This window comes from Cherax quadricarinatus, chromosome 15 (assembly GCF_038502225.1).
Source record: "Cherax quadricarinatus isolate ZL_2023a chromosome 15, ASM3850222v1, whole genome shotgun sequence".
NCBI lineage: Eukaryota > Metazoa > Arthropoda > Malacostraca > Decapoda > Parastacidae > Cherax > Cherax quadricarinatus.
Window position 1 is genome coordinate 23,306,467 of NC_091306.1, and position 25,961 is coordinate 23,332,427.

A 25,961-nucleotide genomic window follows, 5' to 3' on the forward strand; every position below is an offset into this window, starting at 1 on the left:
GGTCTATCATCATTTACCTCTTCAAGGGGGGCTCCTTGGCGCGGTGAAGAGGCTCTTGGTGTGAGGAATTAGACCTGTCGGTCTCCTTCCTCGGACCGAACCTAATTACCCCCCAATCCCCCCTTTCCCTATCCCATCCTCCCCTTTTTCCTTTCCTCCTCCTCCTTCCCACCCCCTCCCTTTTGGCCTTTGGGATTTTTCCCACAGGCACACTAGTTCATAGGTAGGGGGAAGGGTACCAGGGTCTATCCCATTCCGTTGAGGTTCTTGGCAGTGGCGTAGTTTGCCATGGGATCTGGATCGCCTGGGGATGTCCCGATCCCTCTCCGGTATCCCGGAGGGTGGCTTTGGGTGTCTTTCGGGCGACGGGTGTATCTCTGGAAGCCACCTTTCGGATTCCAGGGGTGGTGGCCGAAGGAGGTAGGCTTTGTGGTGGATATCCAGCCGCCCTCTATTTTGTCCACCGAGGTAGCTCGGCAGATGTGAGGTTGCTATCCCGGATTGCTGGTTTACTGGCATGAAGGGTAGGGTATGGCATGGGTTCCATGCCGCATCTGCACTACTTGCGGTGCTGAGGTCCTCTTGGGTGCGGAGGGAGATTTCTGGTCCTTTCATTCCTCCTAGGAACTATCCCTCCCCGGTCCCCCCTTTTTTTATTATTTTTTTTTTATTTTTATTTTATTTTCTTCTTTTTTTTTCTTCTTAAAAACAAAAAGAAAGAAGTAACCTAGCCATGGAGTCCCAAATCCATGACCCCGCTACCCCCGGGCCCCCTTATTGTTACCTCACCCTGTTCTGACCTCGTCTTGTCTATTGGCCACTCTTTGGACACTCCCAAGGCCCCTGTACCTCTTGCTGGTGCTGTTTCCTCACCCGCTTCAGGTACCGGGGCTTCCACTGACTCCTTCGATTTGTCTGACCTCCGCTCTCCTTTGACTATGCTTCCGGCCTCTCCCTCTATGGTGCGACGATTTTCGAATCGCCAGCCCGTCTCACGTCGGACCGGCTCTGGTCCCACTTCTAAATGCCAACGACAATCTCCAGACGATGTTACTTCGTTACCTTCCCATTCTACTCGGTAAAGACCGACACGTCATGCACTACCTCTCCACACTCGGTTTCGGACCACACAATGGACTAAATTCTTTACTTTACGACCGACTTCTTCTACTGCCTATCTTTCTGACCATAGTATTGGCAAAGCGCTCCTACGCCACGTTGGTAGAGATATTTCCTTTCATGCTCTTAAGAGTGGTACGCGCATCATCACAGTCCAGAATTCTACCCAAACTCATGATCTTTCTCTTTCACATATCGATACTATTCCTATCATTATCGAAAAACATCATTCCCTCAATTCTTGTAGTGGTACTGTTATTCTGCCCCATACCATAGTCCAACAGAATTTCCAGACATGTGGCAATGACATTCTCGAACAGCTGGAACTCCAAGATCTCCTAATTCTCAAGGTAGACACTTACGTTCTTCCCGCCCGCGGGCGAAGACGATACCCTAGCAATGTGGCTCGTTTAACTTTTGACAGCCGTGAACTCCCATCCTCTGTTTATGTAGCAGGACATCAGTTACAAGTTCGGAAGGTGATCCCTACACCGCAACAGTGTAAGAATTGCTGGCGATTTGGCCACCCAGCAAAATATTGCAGATCTATAGCCGAATGCTCAGTCTGTGGTGCCGATGACCATTCTAATACATCTTGCAGTCGACCTCCCTCTTGCCTTAATTGTCATGAGGCTCACCCTTCGTACTCTCGCCGTTGCCAGGTCTACTTAAATGAGCGGGAAATTCGTTGCCTCAAAGAGGCAGAAGGTCTCCCTTATGCTATGGCAGTTTCTCATCTCCACCTCCAAGGGAGACTACCCCGTGTTTCTTATTCTCGTGTTTCAAAACATCCCCCCACTTCTGGGGTCCCATCTTCTGCAGCCTCCTCTGCGGTTGCCAGTCCCATAGTCACTCTTGTATCTAATTCTTTTGCTGTCCTGGGCTCAGACGTCAACACCTCAGTCTGTTCTCACTTCTTCGTGTTCTCCCTCACAAACCCAGGTATTGACAAGACCTCGTACACCTCCTCCCAATCGTCCCTCTACTTCTCATAGGTCCAACAAATCTCCTTTAACCCCTCCTTCCCTTCATCCACCTCCACATTTTCCCTTCCCGGTCTCTGTACCTAGGTCTTCCCCTTTCACTGGCTCCGTTACAAGTGTGGAGGTTCATCCTCCTCCTCGTACTGTGCCTTCCTCCCCTGTCCCCTCCCAAGTTTCTTCCTCTTCTGCCACCTCCTGGGTTTCTGCCTCTTCTGTCCCCTCCCACACTTCTCCAGTTCCCTCCACCCTTTCGCCCCTCTCTACCTTGGTACAGTCCATTACAGCTCCGATCCTTACTCAAACTCCTCCTCCTTCCATCTCCAATATTGTCTCCCATATGACGTCTCTGAACTCCAAAGCACTTGAAGCAATCTCTGAATATATTGTAGAGACCAAACCATCAATGGACACTGATCCACTCTCTGTTCCTTCTCTTTCCTCTTCTCCATCTGCGCAACTCCTTTCTTCACAACGCACCATTCCTTCGCTACTTGAACATTTTCCTTTGCCAGCGCACGTGGACTTTTCTAACCCTTCTAGTCCGTAGGTACCCTTCCCTGCGGATTTCAGGTATCTTTATCGTTGCCAATCATGGCCTATTTACAGTGGAATATTCGCGGCCTCAGGGGTAATCGGGGTGAGCTTCAGATGTTGCTCTCCCAGTTTTCCCCTGTTGGTGTTTGCTTACAGGAACCAAAATTACACTCTGCCGTTATCTATCCCATCTCAGGCTATAATTTATTGTATTCTTCAGATCCTTTTCCTGATGGGACCTTTAAGGAAAGCGCCTTTCTTCTACTCACTGATATTCCGTGCCTTCAGCTATTTGTTCGTACTTCGCTGCATTACACAGCAGCCCATATCCACACTGTTCTTTGTATCTCTCTCCTTCTCGGGCATTATCTATCCTGGATATTGCCTTTCTTCTTTCATCATTACCGCCACCACTTCTGTTACTTGGCGATTTTAATGCCCATCATTTCCTCTGGGGGGGTCTCACTGTGATTCCCGTGGCATTCAGTTAGAGGCTTTTCTTGCTACCCACCCCCTCCATGTTTTAAATACAGGTACTCTCACCCATTTTGATCCTCGAACTCATACTCTCTCTTGCATCGATCTCTCAGTCTGCTCTTCCTCCGCCGCATTAGACTTCACCTGGTCTGTTCTCCCGGATTTACATGACAGCAATTTTTCCCAATCATTCTTACTTCCCCTTCATATTCACCACCTCTTCGTAACCCACGCTGGCAATTTGATCAGGCAAATTGGAACCTTTACTCACAACTACGTAACTGTTTTTAGTGAGGTTCCTTCTTCGTCCTCCATTGATGAGCTTTTACACCTCTTCTTGTCCACAGTTTTAACCGCAGCTTCTCATTCTATACCCCAAACTTTGGGCAGGCATTCTCAGAAATGCGTGCCTTGGTGGTCTCCTGCTTGTGCTCGTGCAGTACGTTTGAAACTCGCTGCGTGGGGCAGGTACCGGTACAATAGAACCATGGAGAGACTTCTTGATTTTAAGCAGAAGCGTGCGATCGCTCGCAGTCCTATTACGCCTTTTCAATCTTATTTGGTCACAAGGAGTTCTTCCACAGCTGTGGAAATCTGCCATTGTTCTCCCTTTCTGCAAACCGGGTACTATGGGACATGAAGCCTCCCACTATCGTCCCATTGCTCTTACCAGTGCAGTTTGCAAAGTGATGGAATGCCTGGTAAATAGACGTTTAGTGTGGTATTTAGAGACACACAACAGTCTCTCCACTCGTCAATATGGCTTTCGTAAGGGTCGTTCTACCATAGACCCCTTACTACGCTTGGATACGTATGTTCATAATGCCTTTGCGAATAACCACTCAGTTATTGCCATATTTTTTGACCTTGAGAAGGCATATGACACAACTTGGAGGTATAATATTTTGGCCCAAGCCCACTCCTTAGGCCTTCAAGGCAATCTACCATCCTTCCTTAAGAACTTTTTAACTGACAGACATTTCCGTGTTCGGGTTAATAATGTGCTCTCCCCGGACTTTATCCAAGCTGAAGGTGTCCCCCAGGGATGTGTTCTGAGCACACTTTTTCTCCTTGCTATAAATGATTTGGCCTCTAGTCTTCCATCCAATATTTGGTCATCACTCTGTGTTGATGACTTCGCTATTGCCTGTGCAGGCGCTGACTGTCACCTCATTACAGTTTCTCTCCAACATGGGGTCGACCGTGTTTCCAATTGGGCCACCACACATGGGTTTAAATTTTCTAGTACCAAAACTCACCAAATTACTTTCACTAGACGCCCTGACATCTCCGATCATCCTTTATACCTCTATGGCACCCGTATCCCTGAACGTGATAGTCAGGTTTCTAGGCCTCCTCTTTGACCATAGGTTATCCTGGAAACCTCACATTGCCCATCTGAAGACAACTTGTCACAGCCAGTTGAATCTTCTTAAAACCCTTGCTCATCTTTCATGGGGAGCTGACCGTCGAACTCTCCTTCGCCTACATTCTACCCTCATTTTGTCGAAACTTGACTATGGTGACGAGATCTATTCAGCTGCCTCTCCTGCTACTCTATCTAGCCTCAACCCTATTCATCACCAAGGATTACGTTTATGCCTTGGTGCTTTTCACTCTTCCCATGTTGAGAGCCTCTATGCAGAAGCGAACGTTCCATCCTTATCTGATCGCCGTGATGCCCATTGCCTTCGCTACTATGTACGCTCTCATGATCTCCGCAATCCTTCCATTTATAGAATGGTCACCGATATTAGTAGACATTCTTTATTTGTTCGCTGCCCCTGTTTGCTCTGTCCCTTCTCTCTTCGCCTACATTCGCTCTTGTTTTCTCTTCAAATTTCCACCTTTCTATGTTCATGTAGCGACTCACTTTTCCCTACCCCCCTGGGAAGTTCCAGCTGTTCGAGTCTGTTCTTTCTCACTCCCTTGCTCGAAAGCCCAACTGTCTACGGTAGCTTCCCGCTCTCTTTTTCTTGACCACTTCCACTCTCATTCTCATGTCATTGCAGTGTACACAGATGGCTCTAAGTCTTCTGATGGCGTAGGATTCACAGCAGTGTTTCCGGACAGCGTCATACGAGGGCATTTACTATCTTCAAATTCAAATTCAAAAGTTTATTCTCTATAAGGATTACAATGCTGAGTTTACAGAATTTGGTTATTGTGTGGTTTACATGTAGTAAAATAATAATTACAGAGTGTACCACTAGAACACCTAGCATGGCTAGGCATTTCGGGCAGACTTAGATTAAATCTTAAGTTTAAAATATTACAAAATTATGAGGTAAGTTGGTATTATGGCTAAGCGACTAAATACTAGTTTGTGAGTTTAGCAATGTGAATGCTTTTGTTTTGGCACAATACATAGTTTCAGTATTGGAGTATCACAGGCCAACTTATGACTAGTTAAGATTCATTATTTTAAGATTGAGATTGATATTTCTGTTTATGGTCAAATGGGTGAGTGAGTGTAAGTGTGAACCACCAAGTGGTATTCGTGTAATTAGTTGACAGGGTGTATCAGGGAGATAAGATGTTTTCTGATGGTAGTTTTGAAGGTTATGAATGTGTCTGCAGTTCTAGAGTTTTCAGGTAGGGTGTTCCAGATTTTAGGGCCTTTGACATACACTGAATTGTATGCCATTCTTGCAGCACTAATCCATATTGCATCTATGCCTGTGTCATCATTTGTGGTTGTCTCAGACTCCCTTAGTGCTTTACAGGCTATACAGAAATTTGATATACCTCGCCCCTTAGTCCTCCGTATCCAACTTTGGCTACCCCACATCTCTACCAAGCATAAAGATACAGTGGACCCCCGCTTTACGATATTTTTTCATTCCAGAAGTATGTTCAGGTGCCAGTACTGACCGAATTTGTTCCCATAAGGAATATTGTGAAGTAGATTAGTCCATTTCAGACCCCCAAACATACACGTACAAACGCACTTACATAAATACACTTAAATAATTGGTCGCATTGGGAGGTGATCGTTAAGCGGGGGTCCACTGTATTGTTTTTTGTTGGGTCCCTGGTCATGTTGACATACAGTGCAATGAACAGGCAGACACTGCTGTGCAGTCAGCAGTACATGACCTACCAGTTTCACATTGAGGTATTCCATTTACGGACTATTTTGCTGCAATAGCTACCCACCTTCACACCCGTTGGCAACAACGTTGGTCTACCCTACTCGGTAACAAACTTCAGTCTATTAAACCGAGTATAGGTTACTGGCCGTCTTCTTGTCACCAGTGCCGAGGTTGGGAGACTACTCTCTCCCATCTCCGCATTGGCCATACTCGTCTTACTCATGGATATCTCACGGAGAGGCGCCCTGCTCCTCTCTGTGAGAATTGTCAAGTTCCATTATCAGTCAGCCACATTCTGTTAGACTGCCCACTTTATCAACGAGCACGCAGAATTTACCTCCAACATCGTCTTCGCTCTGCTGCTCTCTCTTTACCTTCCCTTCTCGCTGATTGACCCACCTTTCATCTGGACACTCTCTTTGACTTTTTGACAACAACTGACTTACTTCACAAACTCTGATGATACCTTCAGCCCTTTCTACCTCGATCTCTTGCTACCCTCTACCCTGCACTATCCCCTGCCCCACTGTTTTCTGTAACCTACTGATCGCCCCTTCCCCCTTCTGCTGCCCAATACCCTCGCTTCCTTTCCTACCCTGCAGCGCTGTATAGCCCTTGTGGCTTAGCGCTTCTTTTTTATTATAATAATAATTCCAAAATATTTCAGTTTTTTAAAAGAAACACTGCTGAAAACAATCCTTAAGACAAGTGATTATTTATACAGATTAGTTGTGTCAGCAAGTAATTTATTTGTTGGATGCACCAAGATCAGTGAGTGGTCAGGAAAACTAAATATGAAAATAACACTTTTATTAAAGTCTTTGGACCATCACCTATACATACAGGGAATGTATCAAATAAAATATGGTTTAACAATTAACTTACCACTCAACTATAGAAAAATCGTTTCTTTTTTTTTTTTAAGGTTTACAAATTACTTATACCGCTTGTTACACTTTTGAAGTCAAGTATAGTACAGTTTTTATAAATCACAGTAATCTGCAGTACACAATGCACTGGAAGACACAAATCTTAGAGTAATACAATTAAGAAGACAAGGTAGATCAGGAAATGAACTGACATGATGCTTTTTGGACAATTATACTGAACCCTATTAAGTCATGTGGGCCAAGCTAATGAACTAACACTTAAAATATGGTGGCCAGTGTGAGATCAGTACCAATAGATCAATATTTGTACTGTACTAGCAGGTGATTTGGGTACCTGTATGGTCAATATTACAAGGGCACCCACCCCTCAGAGAGGATACACCCACAGCAAAAGAATGAGTACATACTATTTTAATCATATTCACAAATGTGCCTGTTATGCCAGATTCAATGAGATAGAGGGTGGAGCAATTTGCTTCTCCCCCTTCCCTTTCCCCAGAGATATATTCATGGACCCCCTTGGGGATAAAATTCAAGTTACAACTGACATTGCATGTCTTAATAAAATTAGAATAAATTGGTAAAAGTAATCAACCCACTAAGGGAAGAATGTCAGAGCATAAATAAAGTTCATAGGGTAAGTTAAAAGCCAAAATAAGGTAAAGCTGGTACTATACATCAACCTTTAACAGTAAGCATGACAAGGCATTGAAGGCCGAAAATGACGTTATGTTCTGTGATAACAGGCAATGTCAGTGTGATGCCCTCAAGGTACCTTGATGAGGTCAGAGTTTTTCTACTCCTGGAACTCAGCCATAGGCCAGGCTCATCTGGTGTTTGCCTGGTCAACCAGGCTGTTGCTGCTGGTGGTTTGCTAACCCCTATATCCATCACAGCCTGGTTGATCTGGCACCTAAATATAATTGTCTAATTTCTCCTTGAAGACTTCTACACTTGCCTCTGCAGTGTTTGATATTTTCTGGTAAGATGTTGAATAGTCTGGGGCCATGGACACTGATAGTGTTTCCACATTGTGCCCACTGCATCCCTGCTTTTCACTGGGTTTATTTTGCACTTCCTCCCGTCTCTCACTCCTGTATGTTATGGCAGCATGCAGATTTGGGACAAGACCCTCAAGTATTTTTCAGGTATATATCATGTCTCTCCTCTCCAGTGAATGCATATTTAAGACCAAGGCATTCCCAGTAATTTAAATGCTTTATTGGCTCTATGTGGGCCATAAATGATCTTTATGTTCCAGCTCTGATATTTTTCCTGTTAGATCAAGAGCCCCGGAGGGACTCTTGATCTAACAACTCTGATTATATTCCCTTTCCTTCGATTGAACATAATTGCTTTTCGTTCTCCCAGGTGCTATATGGCTCCTATGAGTTTAGCACTCCCCATATGAATGTAATAATCTGCTGCATGCCCTTCCATGAAATTATCATGCTAGTCTTATGCTACAGGATACCCTTCCAAGAATAAGCCATGCGAACTGTATGACAATGCAGTCGTAAGAGCAGTTTTCAACAAATGATAATGAAACAGGATGGCTGAAAACCCAAATGTGGTCTATTTAAAAATAATTACTTCACCAGTACTCTCTTAAATGCCAAGTTAGGCTAGGAAATATGTATTATGAAGAGGCCAATTGTTTTTAGAAGGGAAGGTCTCTCAACTAAATACAAATGAATGTCCAATGCCACTATAACAATTATCAGGTCATGCTGAGAGGCCATCATTCGACTGTTTCATTCTTCAGAGCATGAGCTTCAATTTAGATGATTCCTTCACTTCTCTCACATACTCTGTTCATCTCCCATTGAGAAAAACCTATTTCTCCTGTATAGTTTGTGCTATTTTCTGTCCCAGTGAGAATTTCCAGTCATGCTCCCATATTATATTGTCACTGACTATCTCTCTGAAACCCCTTTCCAAACCTCACTGTAAATGACCTGACAATCCTGGATCCATTCTCATCATGTCTGGATGCACAATAGAAAAATTAGACAATATTAGAGTTCAAAATATTCAGCCACCTTTAAAACGGATTCCCTCAGGTACTTTTTGACTGACACTGATTTGTTACAAAGACCAACTGCCTTCTGTAGACACTGCCCTTCCCTGAATACTTCCACCTCTACGATTCCTCTCCACAGGAACTTCAGAGTTGATTACCACCTACATATAAGGACATACATTTGCAGTAGTTTTCTCACATGTATGGTCTTGCTATTTGTATTATCATAATCATATATGTTGGTGAGGGGCTCTTGTAGGGAATTGGATCTGTGCTCCAGTTCCCCGAATTAAGCCTGAATGCCTTCCACATCCCCCCCCAGGCGCTGTATATTATTATTATTATTATAATCAAAAAGAAGCGCTAAGCCACAAGGACTATACAGCGCTGCAGGGCAGGAAGGAAGCGAGGGCATCAGGTGGCAAAAGGGAGATGGATGAGCAACAGGTTACGGATAACAGCGGGGCAGTGGATGGTGAAAGGGTAAAGGGCAGCAAGAGACTGAACCAGAAAGGGCTGAGGGGAGTGCGAAAAGTATCATCAGAGTTTGTGGAGTAAATCAGTCGTTGTCAAGAAGTCAATGAGAGAGTCAGGATTAAAGGAGGGTCCATCAGCAAGAAGGGAAGGTAAAGAGAGAGTAGTAGAACGAAGACGACGTTGGAGGTAAATTCTGCGTGCTCGTTGATAGAGAGGGCAGTCTAACAGAATGTGGCTAATCGATACTGGAACTTGACACTGCTCACAGAGAGGAACAGGGTGCCTCTCCATGAGATACCCATGAGTAAGACGAGTGTGGCCAATGCGAAGGCGGGAGAGAGTGGTCTCCCAACCTCGGCACTGATGACAAGAAGACGGCCAGTAACCTATGCTCGGTTTAATAGAATGAAGTTTGTTACTGAGCAGAGTTGACCAACGTTGTTGCCAACGGGTGCGAAGGTGGGTAGCTATTGCAGCAAAATAGTCCAGAAATGGAACACCTCGATAGGAAATTGGTAGGTCATATACTGCTGACCGCGCAGCAGTGTCTGCCTGTTCATTGCCCTGTACGTCGACATGACCAGGGACCCAACAAAAAACAATATCTTTATGTTTGGTAGAGATACGGCGTAGCCAAAGTTGGATACGGAGAACTAGGGGATGAGATGTATCAAATTTTCGTATAGCCTGTAGAGCACTAAGGGAGTCTGAGACTACTACAAATGATGACACAGGCATAGATGCGATACGAATAAGTGCTGCAAGAATGGCATACAGTTCAGCAGTAAAAATGCTAGCTGAAGATAGTAAATGCCCTCGTACGACGCTGTCCGGAAACACTGCTGCGAATCCGACGCCGTCTGAAGACTTAGAGCCATCTGTGTACACAGCGGTGGCATGAGAATGGGAGTAGAAGTGATCAAGAAAAAGAGAGCGGGAAGCCACCGTAGGCAGTTGAGCTTTCGAGCAAGGGAGTGAGAAAGAACAGACCCGAACAGCTGGAACTTCCCAGGGGGGTAGGGAAAAGTGAGATGCTACATGAACATATAAAGGTGGTAACTGAAGGGAAGACAAGAGTGAAAGTAGGCGAAGAGAAAAGGGACGGAGCAAACGGGCGGCGAACGAATAAAGAATGTCTACTAATATCGGTGACCATTCTATAAATGGAAGGATTGTGTAGATCGTGAGAGCGTACATAGTAACGAAGGCAATGGGCATCACGGCGATCAGACAAGGATGGAACATTTGCTTCTGTATAGAGGCTCTCAACAGGGGAAGAGCGAAAAGCACCAAGGCACAAACGTAAGCCTTGGTGATGGATAGAGTTAAGGCTAGAGAGAGTAGCAGGAGAGGCCGCGGAATAAATCTGGTCACCATAATCGAGTTTCGATAAAACGAGGGCTGAATGTAGGCGAAGCAGAGTTCGACGATCAGCTCCCCAGGAAAGATGAGCAAGGGTTTTAAGAAGGTTTAGCCGGCTGTGACAAGTTGCCTTCAGAGAGGTAATGTGAGGTTTCCAGGTTAACCGACGGTCAAAGAGAAGGCCTAGAAACCTGACTGTATCATGTTCGGGGATACGGGAGCCATAGAGATACAAAGGATGATCGGAGATAACAGAGCGTCTAGTGAAAGTAATTTGGTGAGTTTTGGTACTTGAAAATTTAAACCCATGTGTGGTGGCCCAAGTGGAAACACGGTCGACCGCATGCTGGAGAGAAACTGCAATAAGGTGACAGTCAGCGCCTGCACAAGCAATAGCGAAGTCATCAACATAGAGTGATGACCAAATATTGGGTGGAAGAACAGAGGCCAAATCATTTATAGCAAGGAGAAAAAGTGTTGTGCTTAGAACACATCCCTGAGGGACACCTTCAGCTTGGACGAAGTCCGGGGAAAGAACATTATTTACTCGAACACGGAAATGTCTGTCAGTTAAAAAGTTCTTAAGGAAGGATGGTAGATTGCCTCGGAGGCCTAAGGAATGGGCCTGGGCCAAAATATTATACCTCCAAGTTGTGTCATATGCCTTCTCAAGGTCAAAAAATATGGCAATAACTGAGTGATTATTCGCAAAGGCATTACGAACATACGTATCCAAGCGTAGTAAGGGGTCTATGGTAGAACGACCCTTACGAAAGCCATATTGACTAGCGGAGAGACTGTTGTGAGTCTCTAAATACCACATTAAACGTCGATTTACGAGGCGTTCCATCACTTTGCAAACTGCACTTGTAAGAGCGATGGGTCGATAGTGGGAGGCATCATGTCCTGTAGTACCCGGTTTGCGGAAAGGGAGAACAATGGCAGATTTCCACAGCTGGGGAAGAACTCCTTGTGCCCAAATAAGATTGAAGAGGTGTAAGAGGACTACAAGGGCTGACCGATGTAAATGTTGTAACATACGAATATGAATGTCATCAGGCCCAGCTGCCGATGATCGGCAAGCTGAGAGCGTTGCCTCCAGTTCTTGAAGTGTAAAAGGCACATTATACTGTTCTTCTCCATGAGAAGAAAAGTCCAAGGGTACTAACTCTCTGGCAGACTTTGAGGAAAGAAACGAGGGGCATAGATGGAGCCCTCGGGAAATACGGACCAGATGTGTGCCAAGTTCAATGGCAACGTCGAGAGGGTTTGCTATATCAACACCAGTGACCCGTAGAACAGGAGCCGGGTCAGGAGAGTATTTACCACTCAATTTCCTCACTTTTTTCCAGACTGCACTCATAGAAGAAGCAGAGGTGATGGTGGAAACATAGTCTCGCCAACAAGTGCGTTTAGCTTCACGGATGACACGGCGAGCGATCGCACGCTTCTGCTTAAAATCAACAAGTCTCTCAGCGGTTCTATTGTACCGGTACCTGCCCCATGCAGCACGTTTCAAACGTACTGCACGAGCACAAGCAGGAGACCACCAAGGCACGCACTTCTGAGAATGCCTGCCTGAGGTTTGGGGTATAGAATGAGAAGCTGCGGTATAAACTGATGTCGAGAAGATGTGTAGGAGCTCATCAATGGAGGATGAAGAAGGAACCTCACTAAAAGCAGTGAGGTGTGAGTAAAGATCCCAATTTGCCCGATCAAATTGCCAGCGAGGGCTACGGAAAGGTGGTGAATAGGAAGGAGAAGTAAGAATGATCGGAAAATGATCGCTGTCATGTAAGTCTGGTAGAACAGACCAGGTGAAGTCTAGTGCAGTGGAGGAAGAGCAGACTGATAGATCGATGCAAGAGAGAGTATGAGTACGAGGATCAAAATGGGTGGGAGTACCCGTATTTAAAACATGGAGGGGGTGAGAGGCAAGAAAAGCCTCCAACTGAATGCCACGTGAGTCACAATGAGATCCCCCCCAGAGGAAATGGTGGGCATTAAAATCACCAAGTAACAGAAGTGGTGGTGGTAAGGATGAAACAAGAAAGGCAAAGTCTGGGATAGAAAATGCTCGAGAAGGAGAGAGATATAAAGAACATATTGTAAACCACTTATTCAAGTGGATACGGGCTGCAGTGTAATGCAGCGAGGTATGGACAAATAGTTGACAGTACGGAATATCATTGTGTAGAAGAAGGGCACTTTCATTAAAGGTCCCATCTGAGAAAGGATCCGAAGAATACAATAAATTATAGCCTGAGATAGGTTGGAAAACAGCTGAGTGTAATTTTGGTTCTTGTAAGCAAGCACCAACAGGGGAAAACCTGGAAAGCAACATCTGAAGCTCACCCCGATTACCCCTGAGGCCGCGGATATTCCACTGTAAATAGGCCATGATTGGCGATGAAGAAAATATCAGGAATCTGTAGGTAAAGGCACCTACGGACTAGAGGGGTTAGAAAAGTCAACGTGTGGTGGCATTGGAAGATGTTCAAGTAGCGAAGGAACGGAGCGTTGCGAAGAATGGGGTTGTGAAGATGGAGGAGAGGGAAGAGAAGGAACAGGAAGTGAATCAGTGTCCATTGAAGGTTTAGTCTCTGCAATATATTCTGAAATGGCTTCAAGTGTTTCTGAATTCAAAGATGTATGGGATACCATATTGGAGATAGGAGGAGGAGGGTGAGTAAAGATTGGGACAGTAATGGACTGTACCAAAGTAGAGGGGGAGGGAAAAGTGTAAGGGACTGGAGATGAAGTGTGGGGGGGGGACAGAAGAGGCAGAAACCTGGGAGGTGACAGAAGAGGGAGAAACTTGGGAGGGGACGGGGGTGGAAGGCATAGTACGAGGAGGAGGGTGAATCTCCACACTTGTAATAGAGCCAGAGAGAGGGGAAGAACTAGGTACAGAGACTGGAAAGGTAAAGTGTGGAGGTGGAAGAAGGGAAGGAAGGGGCAAAGAAGATTTGAGCAATGTGGATTTTTTGGACTTCTGAGTAGAGGGGCGATTGGTATTAGGTGTCGTACGAGGTCTTGTCGATACTGGGGCTTGTGAGGAAGGACGCGAAGATGTGAGAACAGACTGAGTTGTAGTCGGGACGTCAGAGCCAAGGACAGCAAAAGGATTAGATGCCGTAGTGGCTATGGGAGGGGTAACAACAGAGGAGGCTGCAGAAGATGGGACCCCAGAAGTGGGGGGACGTTTGGAAACACGAGAATAAGAAACACGGGGTAGTCTCCCTTGGAGGCGGAGATGAGTAACTGCCATAGCATAAGGGAGACCTTCTGCCTCTTTGAGGCAACGGATTTCACGTTCATTTAAGTAGACCTGGCAACGGCGGGAGTACGAAGGGTGAGCTTCATTACAATTAAGGCAAGATGGAGGTTGACTGCAAGATGTATTAGAATGGTCGTCGGCACCACAGACTGGGCATTCGGCCATAGATCTGCAATATTTCGCTGGGTGACCAAAACGCCAGCAATTTCTACATTGTTGCGGTGTAGGTATCACCTTTCGAACTTGTAACCGATGTCCCGCGACATATACAGAGGACGGGAGTTCTCGGCTGTCAAAAGTTAAACGAGCCACATTGCAAGGGTAACGTCTCCGCCCCCGGGCAGGAAGGACATAAGTGTCTACTTTGAGGATTGGGAGATCCTGGAGTTCCAGCTGTTCAAAAATGTCATTGCCACATGACTGGAAATTCTGTTGGACTATGGTATGGGGCAGAATGACAGTACCACTACAAGAATTGAGAGAAAGATGTTTTTCAATAGTGATAGGAGTAGTATCGATATTCGAAAGGAGAGAAAGATCATGAGCTTGGGTAGCATTCTGGACAGTGACGATGCGCGTACCGCTCTTGAGAGCGTGAAATGAAATATCTCTGCCAACATGACGCAGGAGCGCTTTGGCAATACTATGGTCAGAAAGGTAGGCAGAAGAAGAAGTTGGTCTTAAAGTAAAGAATTTAGTCCATTGTGTGGTCCGAAACTGAGCGTGGAGAGGGAGTGCTTGACGTGTCGGTCGTTTCCGAGTAGAATGGGAAGGTAACGACGGAGCATCATCAGGAGATTGACGTTGGCGTTTAGGAGTAGGACCGGAGTTGGTCCGGCATGAAATGGGTGGGCGATTCGAAAATTGCCGTACCGTAGAGGGAGAAGCCGGAAGCATAGTCAAAGGAGAGCGGAGTTCAGACAAATCGAAGGAGTCAGTCGAAGCCCCGGTACCTGAAGCGGGTGAGGAAACAGCACCAGCAAGAGGTACAGGGGCATCAGGAGTGTCCGAAGAGTGGTCTAAACACAAGGCAGGGTCAGAATGGGGTGCGGTATCAAGAAGGGGCCCGGGGGTAGTGGTTTCATGGACTAGGGCTGCCATGGTTAGGTTACTCCTTTGCTTTTTGTTTTTAAGAAAAAAAAAGAAAGAAGAAAAGAAAATAAAAATAAAAAAAAGAATAAAAAAAGGGGGGAGCGGGAAGGAATAGTTCCCAGGAGGAATGAAAGGGCCGGAAATCTCCCTCCGCGCCCAAGAGGACTCGACACCGCTAGTAGCGCAGATGCAGCATGGACCCCGTGCCATACCCTACCCTTCATGCCAGTAAACCAGCAATCTGGGATAGCAACCTCACATCTGCCGAGCTACCTCGGTGGACAAAAGAGAGGGCGGCCGGATATCCGCCACAAAGCATACCTCCTTCAGCCACCACCCCCGGAATCCGAAAGGTGGCTTCCAGAGATACACCCGTCGCCCAAAAGACACCCAAAGCTACTCCGGGATACCGGAGAGGGATCGGGACATCCCTAGGCAATCCAGATTCCACGGCAAACTACGCCACCGCCAAGAAACCTCAACGGAATGGGATGGACCCCGGTGTCCTTTCCCCTACCTAGGAACTAGCGCGCCTGTGGGAGAAATCACGAAGGCTAAAAAGAGGAAGGGCAAAAGGGAGGGATGAGGAGGAGGAGGAATGGAAAAAGCGGAGGATGGGGAGGATGGGATAGGGGAGGGGAGAATGGGGGGTAATTAGGTTCGGTCTGAGGAAGAAGACCGATAGGTCTAATTCCTCAGACCAAGAGCCTCTTCACCACGCCAAGGAGCCCCCCTTGAAGAGGAGGCGCTGTATAATCCTCCGGGTTTAGCGCTTCCCCCTTGATTATAATAATAATAATGTGGTTCATATGTCAGTTTGCATGCAGCCAACAGTAAGACTGGTTTATCAGTTTAGAAGTCTCTAAACAGCAAATATCCAAAACTCCTCCTTTGGAGTGCAGACACTGTACTTTCCACCTTCACCAAAAATACCTGGCATGTCAACCAAAATAAAGTGAAAAGTACTGTGCATGTTATACACAATACTCATAAATTTTATTACCCTACTCTTCAAAATAAAATCCCCTTTGTGAACTTCAACTACAATACTGTGCATAGGAGCATTCTTTAAGAAAACACTTGTGGCTTAGCGCTTCTTTTTGACTATATGTTATCCGTAACCTGTTGCTCATCCATCTCCCTTTTGCCACCTGATGCCCTCGCTTCCTTCCTGCCCTGCAGCGCTGTATAGTCCTTGTGGCTTAGCGCTTCTTTTTGATTATAATAATAATAATAATTTTTGACTATAATAATAATTTAACCCTTTGACTGTTTTCGACGTATAAATACGTCTTACGAGCCAATGTTTCTGACGTATATATACTCAATAATTCTAGCGGCTTCAAATCAAGCGGGAGAAAGCTGGTAGGCCCACATGTGAGAGAATGGGTCTGTGTGCTCAGTGTGCACCACATAAAAAAAATCCTGCAGCACACATTGCGTAATGAGAAAAAAAAAACTGATCGTTTTTTTGGAATAAAACGCCAACTTTGAGGTGTATTTTCGTATAGTATTTATCGTTGTATTCGCGTTTTCTTGGTCTTAGGTGATAAAATGGGAAACATATTACAGAAATAGAGATGATTTTCATTACTTTGATGATGAAAACGACCTTGAAACTGAGCTCAAAGTAGCGGAAATGTTCGATTTTTACCAATGTTCAGGAGTAAATAAATCACACCACACGTCCAATACACGTCAACTGGGGAATCTAATATTCTTTCACTAGTGCACTGATATTATTTATACCATTTTTACAATAATGCAGTAGTCTGCATAACAGTAAATTTTGTATTTTTTTGTATGAATAAAAAATCAAAATAGAAAGCAATAATAATATAAGAGGGGCCTAGAGATGTGACTAATGAACAGAGCATATGTTATTTTAGTGCCACGAATGTCTACCTTGTTTATTCTGGACCCTATTTTGAAATTGGCATCTTTTTTAGTTTGCGTGAAATTGGCCAAATTGCCAATTTCTGACCACCATATTGGGTACTCCAAATTAATAAATGGGAGGTTTCTTGTACTCAGCTGATAGATAAAATGGAGTTCTAAAGAAATAGCTATGAGTTTGGTCAACTGGAAGAATGGAATTGGCTGAAAATAGGGCTCAAAGTCGGAAAAATCGCCGATATTCATATGTCGCCGAGACCACTAACTTCGCGGGAGCATAATTCCATGAGTTTTCGATCAAATCTCGAACTTTTGGTGTCATTACCATCGGGAAAAGATTCTCTATCATTTCATAAGAAAAAATATTTTTTTTTTTTTTTTCAAAAAATGAGCGACATAGAATGACAGTTTCAGAAAGGGACCCGAAACAGTCAAAGGGTTAAGAAAACAAGTGCCTAAGTAATCATCTTCACAAAAGGTAATATAGTGAACCCTTGGTTTCAACTTTTTTCATCAAAATATAGCCTTGGTTTTCATGATTTCCCTTGGATTTTGGCAGTCGTACGGAACGTGTTCCAGTGGCCCTGTGCACAAAGCCTCCAACAGACACATTCAGAGTCAGTCTGGCATTGTTTCTTGGCGAGTGAGCATTACCCCCTGCGTTCATACGAAACATTTCGTAATAATCCATTGTTTTTGTGCTTGCAACTGCTAATTATAATAAAAAAGAAGCGCTAAGCCACAAGGGCTATACAGTGCTGCAGGGTAGGGAAGGAAGCGAGGGTATCAGGCGGCAGAAGGGGGGAGGGATGATTAGTGTGAGGATAAAGTGGGTTGTAAGTGGGGTTAGGGTTGTTCAGGCAACCAGGAACCATTAGCGAGTTACGTTGCGCACCGTCCCCCCTCTAGTGGGCTGGGGCGAAACTCTAGTTCCTGGTGTCTGATTTGTTTCAATTTCTACTGGTAGTATTGACCTTGCCTGGTGTGGGTTGAAGTTTGAAGAGTCACTTCACCTCCACTCTTCTCCTGATCAGGTAAGGTGATCTACCAGGAGTATTACTGTTCGTTGTTTTCTTTTCTTTGTTGGTTACCAGTAATGATTTTGACATTCAATACCACTCTTTTTCGTTCTTAAATGTTATGTTATCATAACCATTGGTAACCAGTTTATTTTTTCTTGCTACCAGCTCTGTTCCTGGTGTGGTCATCCAGGGTAGACGCTAGATAAAGGAGCAAGATACTTGTTAATTGGACTAATTAACATTGTTCGACTACTACCGGTCCTTATTTATCCTACTTGTGGTGCTCCAACCAAGTAGTACAGGAGATTCCAAAACATCGGACTGTTACCATCCACCCAGGATTATCTACATCATCTTTAACATCAGAGATCTGTCCAGGGCCTTACCTACTCCTGCCCAACTACAGCACCAGAACCAAAGGCCATTTTTATATTTAAATTTTAAGTAAAATCCTCAAAAAGTCATTATTCTTATTTTTCCTAGAGTCACTTCTTTTATTTATTTTTCCATTAGTTTTCTGCTCAGATGGAAGGCGTTCCACTGACATTAGTAGGTTACAGAACACAGTGGGGCAGGGGTAGAGGCTAGCAAGAGATTGAGGTAGAAAGGGCTGAAGGTATCATCATCAGAGTTTGTGGAGTAAGTCAGTTGTTGTCAAAAAGTCAATGAGAGAGTCTAGATGAAAGGTGGGTCCATCAGCGAGAAGGGAAGGTAAAGAGAGAGCAGCGGAGCGAAGGCGACGACGGAGGTAAATTCTGTGCGCTCGTTGATAAAGTGAGCAGTCTAACAGAATGTGGCTGACCGCGCAGCAGTGTCTGCCTGTTCATTGCCCTGTACGTCAACATGACCAGGGACCCAACAAAAAACAATATCTTTATGCTTGGTAGTGATATGGCGTAGCCAAAGTTGGATACCGAGAACTAGGGGATGAGGTGTATCAAATTTCCGTATAGCCTGTAGAGCACTAACGGAGTCTGAGACAACCACAAATGATGACACAGGCATAGATGCGAAACGAATAAGTGCTGCAAGAATGGCATACAATTCAGTAGTAAAAATGCTAGCCGAAGATAGTAAATGCCCTTGCACGACGCTGTCCAGAAACACTGCTGCGAATCCGATGCCGTCAGAAGATTTAGAGCCATCTGTGTACACGACGATGGCATGAGAGTGGAAGTGGTCAAGAAAAAGAAAGCGGGAAGCCACCGTAGGCAGTTGGGCTTTCGAGCAAGGGAGTGAGAAAGAACAGACCCGAACAGCTGGAACTTCCCAGGGGGGTAGGGAAAAGTGAGATGCTACATCAACATATAAAGGCGGTAAACTGAAGGGAAGACAAGAGCGAATGTAGGCAAAGAGAGAAGGGACAGAGCAAACAGGGGTGGCGAACAAATAATGTCTACTAATATCAGTGACCATTCTATAAATGGAAGGATTGCGGAGATTGTGAAAGCGCACATAGTAGCGAAGGCAATGGGCATCACTGCGATCAGACAAGGATGGTTAGTTAGTTTAATATCTTTATTATGCACCCCATACCCATCCTGTGGGCGGTAGTCAAAAGATTACAAAGGTACATAATGGGTCCAGGGACTGGACCCCAAAGTTATGATAGCTGAACTAGTTACAAAGGTAATGAACTCCAGGTAGATCTGGTCACAATCATGGCAAGTTACAAAGGTAATGAATCAGCCTCACTCCTATACATGGTTACAGTCATGAACAAATTGCAAAGTAACGAGCCACTGATACATCCACACCTGGTCACAATTGTAATGAGTTATAAATACAAATATTAAGTGGGTCATACGAGTGCACACGCGCGCACACACACACACACGAGGGCGCACGCACAAGGATGGAACATTTGCTTCTGCAGGGGAAGTAAGAATGATTGGAAAATGATCGCTGTCATGTAAATCTGGAAAAACAGACCAGGTGAAGTCTAGTGCGGCAGAGGAAGAGCAGACTGAGAGATCAATGCAAGAGAGAGAGTATGAGTACGAGGATCAAAATGGGTGTACCTGTATTTAAAACATGGAGGGGGTGGAAAGCACGAAAAGCCTCTAACTGAATGCCACAGGAATCACAGTGAGACCCCCCCAGAGGAAATGATGGGCATTAAAATCGCCAAGTAATAGAAGTGGTGGCTATAATGACAAAACAAGAAAGGTAATATCCGGAATAGATAATATTCGAGAAGGAGAAAGATACACAGAACAGAGTGCATACCAGGTGGATACGGGCTGCTGTGTAATGCAGTGAAGTACGAACAAATAGCTGATGGTACGGAATATCAGTGCGTAGAAAAAGGGCACTTTCGTTAAAGGTCCCATCAGGAAAAGGATCCGAAGAATACAATAAATTATAGCCTGAGATGGGATAGATAACAGCAGAGTGTAATTTTGGTTCTTGTCAGCAAACACCAACGGGAAAATTGGGAGAGCAACGTATGAAGCTCACCCCAATTACCCGAGGCTGCGTATATTCCACTGTAAATAGGCCATGATTGGCAATGGTAAAGATACTAGAAATTCGCAGGTAAGGGTACTTACGGAATAGAGGGGTTAGAAAAGTCCACATGTGGTGGCAGCGGAAAACGTTCAAGCAGCGAAGGAATGGTGTGCTGTGAAGAAAGGAGTTGCACAGATGGAGAAGAGGAAAGAGAAGGAACAGAGGGTGGATCAGTGTCCATTGATGGTTTGGTCTCTGCAATATATTCAGAGATTGCTTCAAGTGTTTTGGAGTTCAGAGACGTCGTACGAGAGACAATATTGGAGATGGAAGGAGGAGTAGTTCGAGTAAAGATCGGAACTGTAATGAACTGTACCAAGGTGGGGGGGGGAGAAAGGGTGGAGGGAACTGGAGAAGTGTGGGAGGGGACAGAAGAGGCAGAAACCTGGGAGGTGGCAGAAGAGGAAGAAACTTGGGAGGGGACAGGGGAAGAAGGCACAGTACGAGGAGGAGGATGAACCTCCACACTTGTAACAGAGCCAGCGAAAGGGGAAGACCCAGGTACAGAGACCGGGAAGGTAAAATGTGGAGGTGAATGAAGGGAAGAAGAGGTTAAAGGAGATTTTTTGGACTTCTGAGAAGTAGAGGGACGATTGGGAGGAGGTGTCGTACAAGGTCTTGTCGATACCGGAGTTTGTGAGGGAGAACACCAAGAAGTGAGAACAGACTGAGATGTTGAAGAAGGGACGTGAGCCCAGAACAGCAAAAAAATTAGATACAGGAGTGACTATGGGATGGGCAACCACAGAGGAGGCTGCAGAAGATGGGACCCCACAAGTGGGGGGGGACGAGAATAAGAAACACGGGCTAGTCTCCCTTGGAGGCGGAGATGAAAAACTGCCATAGCATAAGGGAGACCTTCTGCCTCTTTGAGGCAACGAATTTCCCGCTCATTTAAGTAGACCTGGCAATGGCGAGAGTACGAAGGGTGAGCCTCATGACAATTAAGGCAAGAGGGAGGTCGACTGCAAGATGTATTAGAATGGTCATCAGCACCACAGACTGAGCATTCGGCTATAGGTCTGCAATATTTCGCTGGGTGGCCAAATCGCCAGCAATTTCTACACTGTTGCGGTGTAGGGATTACCTTTCGAACTTGTAACCAATGTCCTGCTACATAAACAGAGGATGGGAGTTCACGGCTGTCAAAGTTAAACGAGCCACATTGCAAGGGTATCATCTCCGCCCGCGGGCAGGAAGAACATAAGTGTCTACCTTGAGAACTGGGAGATCTTGGAGATCCAGATGTTCGAGAATGTCACTGCCACATGTCTGGAAATTCTGTTGGACTATGGTATGGGGCAGAATGACAGTACCACTACAAGAATTGAGGGAATGATGTTTTTCGATAGTGATAGGAATAGTACCAATATGTGAAAGAGAAAGATCATGAGCTTGGGTAGCATTCTGGACTGTGATGATGCACGTACCACTCTTAAGAGCATGAAAGGAAATATCTCTGCCAACGTGGCGTAGGAGCGCATTGCCAATACTATGGTAGGAAAGATAGGCAGAAGAAGAAGTCGGTCTTAAAGTAAAGAATTTAGTCCATTGTGTGGTCTGAAACAGTGTGGAGAGGGAGTGCATGAAGTGTCGGTCTTTTCCGAGTAGAATGGGAAGGTAATGAAGTATCATCATCAGGAGATTGTCGTTGGCGTTTAGAAGTGGGACCAGAGTTGGTCCGATGTGGGACGGGCTGGCGATTCGAAAATTGCCGCACCGTAGAGGGAGAGGCCGGAAGCATAGTCAAAGGAGAGCAGAGGTCAGACAAATCGAAGGAGTCAGTCGAAACCCCGGCACCTGAAGCGGGTGACAAAACAGCACCAGCAAGAGGTACAGGGGCCTTAGGAGTGTCTGAAGAGTGGTCAAAAGACGAGGCGAGGTCAGAACAGGGTGCAGTAACAAGGGGCCCGGGGGTTGCGGGGTCATGGATTGGGAACTCCATGGTTAGGTTACTTCTTTCTTTTTGTTTTTAAGAAAAAAAAAAAAGAATTAAGAAAAGAAAATAAAAATAAAAAAAAAAGAATAAAAAAAGGGGGGACCGGGGAGGGATAGTTCCTAGGAGGAATGAAAGGGCCAGAAATCTCCCTCCACGCCCAAGAGGACCTCAGCACCGCAAGTAGCGCAGATGCAGCATGGAACCTGTGCCATACCCTACCCTTCATGCCAGTAAACCAGCAATCCGGGATAGCAACCTCACATCTGCCAAGCTACCTCGGTGGACAAAAGAGAGGGCAGCCGGATATCCGCCACAAAGCATACCTCCTTCGGCCACCACTCCCAGAATCCAAAAGGTGGCTTCCACAGATACACCCGTCGCCCGAAAGACACCCAAAGCCACCCTCCGGGATACTGGAGAGGGATCGGGACATCCCCAGGCGATCCAGATTCCACAGCAAACTATGCCACTGCCAAGAACCTCAACGGAATGGGATGGACCCCTGTACCCTTTCCCCTACCTAGGAACTAGCACGCCTGTGGGAAAAATCCCAAATGCCAAAAAGAGGAAGGGCAAAATGGAGGGGTGGGGAGGAGGAGGAGGAGGAAAGGAAAAAGGGGAGGATGGGATAGGGAAGGGGGGATTGGGGGGTAATTAGGTTCGGTCTGAGGAAGGAGACCGACAGGTCTAATTCCGCGGACCAAGAGCCTCTTCATCATGCCAAGGAGCCCTCCTTGAAGAGGCTGCAACTGCTAAATAAGCCACCATGGGCCCAAAGAAACCTCATAGTGCCAGTTGTTTGGTAAAGAAGGTTGTGTAATGTATTGTGGCATTGGGGAATTCCATTGGGTTAGATGTGAGTGGCCCAGATGTGGTAGAGTTGGTGGAGGACCACAGTGAAGAGCTAACCACTGAAGAGTTGCAAGAGTTTCATCTGCAACAGCAACAGACCACAGCTGAGAAAATTGGTTCAGAGGAGGAAGAGGGGAAAAGGTGCCTTCTTCAGTCATTAAGGACATTTGTGCAAAGTGAAATGAGGTGCAAACTTTTGTGGAGGAACATCACCCTAACAAAGCTGTTTTAGGCTGTGTCTGTGACATGTTCAATGACAATGCCCCATCCTATTTTAGGCAAATCTTAGAGAGATGCCAGAAACAGAGCTCTCTGGAACAATTTTTTGAGCAAGGGTCCAGTGACTCTCAAGCTGGTCCTAGTACCATTAAAAAATAAAGAAGGGAAGTAACCCTGGATAAGGACTAGCTACCTAAAGTCTTTATGGAAGGGGATTCCCCTTCCAAACAATAGTAACTTATCCTCCCTCTCCTGTCTTTCATACACCAAGAGTCTGAAATAGGTAAAGGTAAGTGTGATGTTATTATTGTCATTCTTTTCTATATGTAAATCTATATTTAATCTCTTAAAAAAATTATTTTTGTTAATACTTTAGGGTGTCTGGAACGGAATAATTGGATTTACTTTATTTCTTATGGGGAAAATGGTTTCGTTTTTTGTGAATTTTGGTTTTCGGCAGATTCTCTGGAACGGATTAATCACGAAAACCAAGTATCCACTGTAAAAGGTTATTCAGAAATATTCAATCTGTCTGCTACAAATTTGATAGCTTGGTTTCGAAAAGTACCCAAATTGACCATTCCCCAAAAAAAAAAAAATGTAAATTTTGAAGAATATTCCACACACATACACTAAAAAAAATAAGACAGAAAAAAAAAACAGTAGTACAGCTATATTTACTGGGGGGGAGGAAGGCCTGTAGAATTAGATCTGGTATTAATACCTTTTATGTCAGTTTTCCATCCACATCTAATTTAGTTAACTGTACGTAACCTTATTCTAATCATACTAAGGTATACCTATGTATGACGGGTGGAAATAACCATAAACTGCACTGTAGGTAGTACTGAAAACCTCTAACCAAAATTTTTTTTTTTTTTTTTTTTACTTTCTTTTATTACAGCGTTAAACTTGTACTACACAAATAACCCACACACTGAAGAGAGGAGCTGACAATGAAGTTTTGGTCCAACTTGGACCATTTTTCAGCGTGACTTTGTAAATGGTCCAAGTCGGACCGAAATGTCATCATAAGTTCCTCTCTTCTATGTGCAGGTTATTTGTGTATTGTTCCAGTCACAGTATTGTGCCTTTTTTTTTTTTTTGTTATTTAAATTTGCACCTCAGTGTTAGTTCTGTATACAAGACATACACACACATTAACAAGAATATTTTTCACACGTCTTATTCTGCCGGGGTAAATAACTATAATAATAGAATATGCAAGATGAATAAAAAAAAAAAAAGGCACAATACCGTGACTGGAACAATACACAAATAACCCGCACATAGAAGAGAGGATCTTACGATGAAGTTTTGGTCCAACTTGGATCATTTTTTCAGTATGACTTTGTAAATGGTCCAAGTCAGACCGAAATGTCGTCGTAAGCTCCTCTTTTATACATGCAGATTATTTGTGTAAGATGACATTTTATCGTGATTCAGTATAAAAACACACATAGTTTAACTTATTTATAGATAGGGCTGTAAAAGAAGTATATGCTAGGGTGTTGGGGAGAGGGGTGAGATTAAATTATGGGGAATTAAATACAAAATAGGAGTTGAAACAGTTGCTTTTTGGCTGATGATACTCTGCTTTTGGGAGATTCTCAAGAGAAGTCGCAAAGGTTAGTGGACGAGCTTGGAAGGGTGTGTAAAGGAAGAAAGCTGAAAGTGAACAGAGATAAGAGTAAGGTGATGAGGGTATCAAATGAGTCAGATAAAGAAAAATTGGATATTACATTGGAGGGAGGGAGTATGGAAGAAGTGAATGTGTTCAGATATTTGTTAACGTGTGTTCATGAAGGATGAGGTTAACCATGGAGTTGAAGGAAAAAAGGCGAGTGGTGCACAGAGGTATCTTTGGAGACAAAACACATTATCCATGGAGGCAAAGAAGGAAATGTACAAGAGTATAGTGGTACCACCACTCTTATATGGGTGTGAAGCTTAGGTTGTGAATGCTGCAGTGAGGAGGAGGCTGGAAGTAGTGGAGATGTCATGTCTAAGGGCAAAGTGTGGTGTAAATATTATGCAGAGAATTTGTAGTGTGGAAATTAGGTGTGGAGTTACTAAAAGTATTATTCAGAGGGCTGAAGAGGGATGTGAGGTGGTTTGGCGATTTAGAGAGGGTGGAGCAAAATAGGATGACATGGTGTATAAATCTGTAGTAGAGGGAAGGAGGGGTAG

General features: G+C 44.8%; 1 protein-coding gene across 2 annotated transcripts in view; it reads left to right on the top strand.

Annotated features, from left to right (window-relative positions):
* Positions 1 to 18,712, top strand: part of LOC128689283 (lysosomal cobalamin transporter ABCD4) — a 368,619-nt gene extending 349,907 nt beyond the window's left edge. For both annotated transcript variants that reach the window (XR_011392042.1, XR_011392041.1), the window contains one exon: positions 18,416 to 18,712. The gene's annotated coding sequence lies outside the window, so the exon portion shown is untranslated. The remainder of the gene's footprint in view (positions 1 to 18,415) is intronic.
* Positions 18,713 to 25,961: the final 7,249 nt, after the last annotated feature.